The 7,450-nt window shown below is 47.9% G+C and overlaps 1 long non-coding RNA gene across 1 annotated transcript; it reads left to right on the top strand.

Moving 5' to 3' along the window:
- Positions 1-3,149: 3,149 nt before the first annotated feature.
- On the top strand, positions 3,150-6,685 carry LOC141027837 (uncharacterized). Its single transcript, XR_012189813.1, has 3 exons — positions 3,150-3,452; positions 4,801-4,878; positions 6,416-6,685. It is a non-coding gene; the product is annotated as an uncharacterized lncRNA (long non-coding RNA).
- Positions 6,686-7,450: the final 765 nt, after the last annotated feature.

Raw genomic sequence — 7,450 nt, 5'->3', positions numbered from 1 at the left:
CGGGAGGGCTGATCTGGAGTCCGTTCGGGGCTCCGGAGAGGGGAATCCGTCGCCGTCGTCATCATCAACCATCCTCCATCACCAATTTCATGATGCTCACGCCGTGCGTGAGTAATTCCATCGTAGGCTTGCGGGACAGTGATGGGTTGGATGAGATCTATCATGTAATCGAGTTAGTTTTGTTAGGGTTTGATCCCTAGTATCCACTGTGTTCTGAGATTGATGTTACTATGACTTTGCTATGCTTAATGCTTGTCACTAGGGCCCGAGTGCCATGATTTAAGATCTGAACCTATTATGTTTTCATGAATATATGTGTGTTCTTGATCCTATCTTGCAAGTCTATAGTCACCTACTATGTGTTATGATCCGGCAACCCCGAAGTGACAATAATCGGGACCACTCCCGGTGATGACCGTAGTTTGAGGAGTTCATGTATTCACTATGCGTTAATGCTTTGGTCCGGTACTCTATTAAAAGGAGGCCTTAATATCCCTTAGTTTCCGTTAGGACCCCGCTGCCACGGGAGGGTAGGACAAAAGATGTCATGCAAGTCCTTTTCCATAAGCACGTATGACTATATTCGGAATACATGCCTACATTACATTGATGAATTGGAGCTAGTTCTGTGTCACCCTATGTTATGACTGTTACATGATGAACCGCATCCGGCATAATTCTCCATCACCGATCCAATGCCTACGAGCTTTTCACATATTGTTCTCCGCTTATTTACTTTTCTGTTGCTACTGTTACAATCACTACAAAACCCAAAAATATTACTTTTGCTACTGTTACCGTTACTTCCATATTACTTTGCTACTAAATACTTTGCTGCAGATACTAAGTTATCCAGGTGTGGTTGAATTGACAACTCAACCGCTAATACTTGAGAATATTCTTTTGCTTCCCTTGTGTCGAATCAATAAATTTGGGTTGAATACTCTACCCTCGAAAACTGTTGCGATGCCCTATACTTGTGGGTTATCAGTGGCGCACCAAGATAAATACCAGTGGCGCATTATGGGGCATAGTAATGGCGCACTTGGGGGCATACGTGAAGCTAAATATGGCCCCCTAGGAGGCATAGTAATGGTGCACTGTTGGACATAGTAATGGCGCACTATGTGGTGCGCCACTATTATCTGGGATACTAATGGCGCACCAGGGGTGCGTCATTACTATTTGTTACTAGTGGCGTGTTAATAGTGGCGCACCTATAGTGCGCCATTAATAGCAAAAACTGATGCGCCACTAACAGCCTTTTTTCTAGTAGTGCAATGTTGGTCGATACATGAGCAACTAAAACCAACCAATTATATTTTTATTAGTGCAAACTTGGGCACAAACTATTATATTCTTGATAAGTGCCAATATGCAATCGGTAACTTGGTCAATTCCCAATTTTGACTAAACGCACTAAGAACGTCATCTACTCATAAAGAGAAGTTCTTTTATGAGGAAAATCAGATCGAAAACCTACATGTGAGAAAGGGAAAAAAACCATGAGAAAAAAGATTGGTGCCAAGACAAGGAACATCCCAGCCAGCAGAAACCAACACGCCCAGAAGGATGGACACAAGTAGATCTGTGGAGTCATTAAGTGATCACAATACCAAGATTTTGTGAGTTGCCGAGAACACAATCGTGAAGGAAATATGCCCTAGAGGCAATAATAAAGTTATTATTTATTTTCTTATATCATGATAAATGTTTGTTATTCATGCTAGAATTGTATTAACCGGAAACATAATACTTGTGTGAATACATAGACAAACAGAGTGTCACTAGTATGCCTCTACTTGACTAGCTCGTTGATCAAAGATGGTTATGTTTCCTAGCCATTGACATGAGTTGTCATTTGATTAACGGGATCACATCATTAACGTGGACAACACTCTGCCCTCTCGTTGCTATGCATCACCATGATTTTGCGTGTGCGTAGGAATTTTTTTGAAATTACTACGTTCCCCAACAGTGGCATCCGAGCCTGGTTTTATGCGTAGATGTCATATGCACGAGTAGAACACAAGTGAGTTATGGGCGATATAAGTCATACTGCTTACCAGCATGTCATACTTTGGTTCGGCGGTATTGTTGGATGAAGCGGCCCAGACCGACATTACGCGTACGCTTACGCGAGACTGGTTCTACCGACGTGCTTTGCACACAGGTGGCTGGCGGGTGTCAGTTTCTCCAACTTTATTTGAACCGAGTGTGGCTACGCCCGGTCCTTGCGAAGGTTAAAACAGCACCAACTTGACAAACTATCGTTGTGGTTTTGATGCGTAGGTAAGAACGGTTCTTGCTAAGCCCGTAGCAGCCACGTAAAATTTGCAACAACAAAGTAGAGAACGTCTAACTTGTTTTTGCAGGGCATGTTGTGATGTGATATGGTCAAGGCATGATGCTAAATTTTATTGTATGAGATGATCATGTTTTGTAACCGGGTTATCGCCAACTGGTAGGAGCGATATGGTTGTCGCTTTATTGTATGCAATTGTGACGCCCGGATAATTAAGCTACAGTAATCCTGTACTAATGAGGCCACGTCATCATTTTTACTGTTGCTAAACTCGCGTTGATTCGAAACCGGTTCAAATCCAAATTTAAATTAAAGTCAGAATTTCAAGTTTCCAAAATATCAAAACTAAAATGTTCACAATATTCTACAAATTCACGTGATCATTGTCATTTTGAAACCAACCTCATTTGAATTCCCAAAAGGGCTTTGGAATTTAATTTGGTGTCCAGCGGCAATTAAATTGACCTTTTCAATGTTTAAAAATAGTTAAACACTCCCAAACGCTTTGAAACTTTTTGTACCAACCGAGGTTATTGCCCTGTATTTTGGTGCCAAGTTTTGTATTAAACAAAACTCTTTTAGTAGCTCAAATAAAATGCAAAGTAGTAAAGAAATAAATAAAACATAAAAATAAAAAGGTAAAAGGCCTATTCTACTGGGCACTATGGCCCGTCTAGCAAACAGGTCGGCCCAACCACCTCACCCATCCCCTCCTCACGCTACAGAGGACGGGGGAGGGCGTGGCGGCCATCCATCGGCATGGCCACGCCAGGCCGTGCGTGGCGACCATCGACGCTCCCTGGCCGCCTATAAACGCGTCCACCGAAAACCCTAGCCTGCTCTCGATCGATCCCCTCTCATTCCCCCACCGTGCCCCCTCATCTGCTCGAAAACGAGCTCCTAAACTTGTGCGGTGACCGCGAACACCGCCACCATTGCCGCGACCATCATCGTCACGGCGCCCTGCGGTCGTGTTCAGAAGCTCCTCCGTCGTTCGCCTCTTCACCTTCATCCATTGGATCCAGCCGGACTCGACCATACCGTCGGGATCAAGCTTCTTCTTCAACTTCGGCCGCCGTCATCCACCGCATCGATCCGCTCGTCACCGACCGTCCCCGGCCTCGTCGAGCCCTCCTCGAGCTGCGCTGTGAGCCTCGGATCCTCCTTGACCTCCCCTAGTTTCTTCCCGTGCCCCGTAGGTTAGCTCCTGTCGTAGCCTCGTCGTCCTGCGCCGCTCGAGCTTCGGCCGAGCTCTCGCTCACCCCGGTCACTTGCGCCCGTCCGCGCCCTCCTGCTGCCGTCCCGCTCGTCGCCCGTGTTCCGCGTGTGCCCTTGTGTCGCGCGCGCCGCGAGCTGCTCCCCGCCGCCCATAGCCACGCCGCTGCTCGCCTACAGCCGCGCGCCTTGTCTGTTCCTTGACCGCGTGCCCCCGGCCGCCCCGCTCACGCCTGCGGCTGCTGGGGCCCCGATTGTGCCGGCCGCGTCCTCCAGCATGCCCTGCCCCTGCGAGCCCGTGCCTGGCCGCTTCCTCGTTGCGCGCCCGTGACTGCCGCCGCTGCTCAGCTGCTGTTGCTGCGTTCTGCTACGGCCGCGCATGCTGTTGTGTGCGGCTGGAGCTGCTCGGCTTGCTACTGCTTGCTGCTCTGCTTTGCGGCTGCGCTGCTGCTTGCCGCTGCTAAGTGCGCTGCTGCTATGCCGCCACCGCTGCTACCTAATGCTGCTGCCGCTGCGTATTTGCTATTGCTTCCGCTCTTAACCATGGCCACCATGGCCTGGCCTACACAGCCATGTGAAGCACGGCTTGTGTCCCTGGAGCGTGGGAACCGGCCCAATTAGTTAGGGCACTAACCCATAATTAGCACTAACATCCGCTAAAAGACACTAGCATGTGGCCCCACTGCTGAAATAACCCTTTAATTAAAATGCCAGTCTATTACGTGTGGACCCCACCCCCTCTATTTATCCATTTATCAAAACTATTAAACTTGTGTCTATGACACCTAGGCCCCACTGCCTAGAGTTGACCAGTCAACCCAGTCAATGTTGACTGTTGACCTTGCTGACTCATCCCCCTGGCCCACTGTCATACACCCTGGCTAGCACAGCCCCATGTGACAAAAGTATTTAGTCACTTAATTTTCAAATTAAGATAATTAGAAAATCATTTAAAACTTTGAAAAATCATAGAAAATTATCCGTAACTCAGATGAAAAAGTTTTCTACATGAAAGTTGCTCAGAACGACGAGATGAATCCGAATATGTGGTCCGTTCATCCGCCACACATCCCTAGCATAGCGAACATTGAACCTTTCCCCTCCGATTCATCTTTCCGAAAATGCCTAACTCGGGGAAAACTTTCCGGATGGTATCCCCCTTCGCCGGTATCGTGTAGCACCGCGTTAGAGCACCCCTAACGCTGCTTATTGTCTTGTCATGCATAGTATTGCTCTTGTTTGCTCTATATTTATTGTTTCTTCCCCCTCTTCTCTGGTAGACCCCGAGACCGAAGCTGATGCCGTTGTGATCGACTACGTCGACGACGACCCGTCTTCCCTTTCAGCGGAGCTTCCAGGCAAGCCCCCCCTTTGATCATCCCGATATCGCCCATTCCATTATCTCATGCTTGCATTAGATTTTGCACCTGTAATTGATTGCTCCTATTCTGATGCATAGCCTGCTTTTGTAACCTGCTCATTGTACCTTACCTGCTTATCCTAAACGGCTTAGTATAGGTTGGTTAGTGATCCATCTGTGACCCCCACCTTGTCCTTGTTGCCCCTGCTTCATCATCGACGACTCGATCAACGTGATCGACAACCAGAGCCCGACACCTCACATCACATCACGCCCCTTTTGTTGCTCGACTCTGCAGAGCTACTATCGAGTGCCGAGGGTGAGACCTCACAACGCACTCCCGATGACAACTCTGTAGTGTAGCTATTCGGTCGTGGTCATCGAGGGTGATTTCCTCCTTAACCACCTCCGATACGACTCTGTCGTGCAACCCCTCAAGTGTGAACCTCGAGGGTGGATCCTCTTACGTTCACCTTGATGATTACATCGAGTGGAATCCTCCAGGGGTGATTCCTCAGGTTTTCCCCTTGATGTTTGAACACACGGTTACCTTGACTTTACTTGACACCCTTGGGAAAGTCGGGCGGGCCCGGAGAGCACCCGCAAGATGGTTACGAGGCATGGCCGGGCCGGCAGGCCGCCCCCGAGTGGGTTGGGCTAGCCCTTGCCGTATTTTCTCGAGACGGGGCGACGGGGTCACATTATCGTGATTCTCTGCTCGTCTCCGCAAGCTAATAATACACTATGGTTTGGGTATTTGTTCTGTGTTGGCCTTTGGCCTTTACGCACTAACCACCAAGCGAGAATAGTTATGGGCCTCGACGTCGTGGTATCAGCCGAAGCTTTATTACACGTCCAGTTCAGCATTGTGGCACGGCCTGGTCGGCGCCCCAGTGGAGGTGGCCTGTATCGCCCTGCGCGCAACGATCCGGAGTGCAACGGGCGATGGGCCCAGACCCCAGAGTGCTTAGGATGTAGACCGGCGGGGACCTCTCTGCTGAGCCTAGGTAGGGCTACGACGTGTTAATCTTCCGAGGTCGGGCATTGACCCCAGAAAGGTGTGTCCGACCAGAGTGATCGAGCGTGTTGGAAAACGTGGTGCACCCCTGCAGGGAAGATACATATTCGAATACCGTGTCCACGGTAATGGACGTTCAGACTTATATCTTGATCTAATACAACTAGAAATGGATACTTAAGATATGTGGCTCCGAGATTGCTTTCTCGTAGGGAGTTGAGGAAGGATCTCTGGGCGTTAATGCTGCAACATGTTTGTTAAATATAAACTGCTATTCTTTACTCTTCTACATGCTGCAAGATGCTTGGAGCTGCTTGAAGATGCTAGTCTTCGATAGGCTAGGCCTTCCCCTCTATTCTGCCATTCTGCAGTTCAGTCCACAGATACAGCCCTTCCATTTGATACCAATGCATACTTAGTATAGATCTGATGCTTGCGAGTACTTTGGATGAGTACTCACGGTTGCTTTGCTACCCCCTTTCCCCCCTTCTTCCTTCTTTCCGGTTGTTGCAACCAGATGATGGATCCCTGGAGCCAGATGCCACCGCCGGATGCTACTACATGGAGACCGCCGACGACCAGGAGTAGTTAGGAGGTCCTAGGCAGGAGGCCTTGCCTCTTCCATCGTTGTTGTTTTTGTGTTTGCCTTCTTAAGGCATCCTTGTCTAACTTATGTCTGTACTCAGATATTGTTGCTTCCGCTGACTCTTGTGTATCGAGCTTGTATTCGAGCCCTCGAGGCCCCTGGCTTGTAATATGAAGCTTGTATTATTTCATTTTGTGTCTAGAGTTGTGTTGTGATATCTTCCCGTGAGTCCCTGATCTTGATCGTACACATTTGTGTGTATGATTAGTGTACGGTCGAATCGGGGGCGTCACAGCAATGCAATCGCCCTGTAATGCTTTACTTTATCACTAAGCGGTAGCGATAGTCGTAGAAGCATAAGATTGGCGAGACGACAACGATGCTACGATGGAGATCAAGGTGTCGCGCCGGTGACGATGGTGATCATGACGGTGCTTCGGAGATGGAGATAACAAGCACAAGATGATGATGGCCATATCATATCACTTATATTGATTGCATGTGATGTTTATCTTTTATGCATCTTATCTTGCTTTGATTGACGGTAGCATTATAAGATGATCCCTCACTAAATTATCAAAGTATAAGTGTTCTCCCTGAGTATGCACCATTGCAAAAGTTCTTCGTGCTGAGACACCACGTGATGATCGGGTGTGATAGGCTCTATGTTCAAATACAACGGGTGCAAAATAGTTGCACATCCAGAATACTCAGGTTAAACTTGACGAGCCTAGCATATAACAGATATGGCCTCGGAACACGGAGACCGAAAGGTCGAGCGTGAATCATATAGTAGATATGATCAACATAGTGATGTTCACTATTGAAACTACTCCATCTCACGTGATGATCGGACATGGTTTAGTTGATTTGGATCACGTGACCACTTAGAAGATTACAGGGATGTCTATCTAAGTGGGAGTTCTTTAGTAATATGATTAATTAAACTTAAATTTATCATGAACT

This window comes from Aegilops tauschii, chromosome 7, assembly GCF_002575655.3.
Source record: "Aegilops tauschii subsp. strangulata cultivar AL8/78 chromosome 7, Aet v6.0, whole genome shotgun sequence".
Classification (NCBI taxonomy): domain Eukaryota; kingdom Viridiplantae; phylum Streptophyta; class Magnoliopsida; order Poales; family Poaceae; genus Aegilops; species Aegilops tauschii.
The sequence above is the reverse complement of the archived record's forward strand: the minus strand, read 5'-3'. Positions and strand labels throughout refer to the sequence as shown.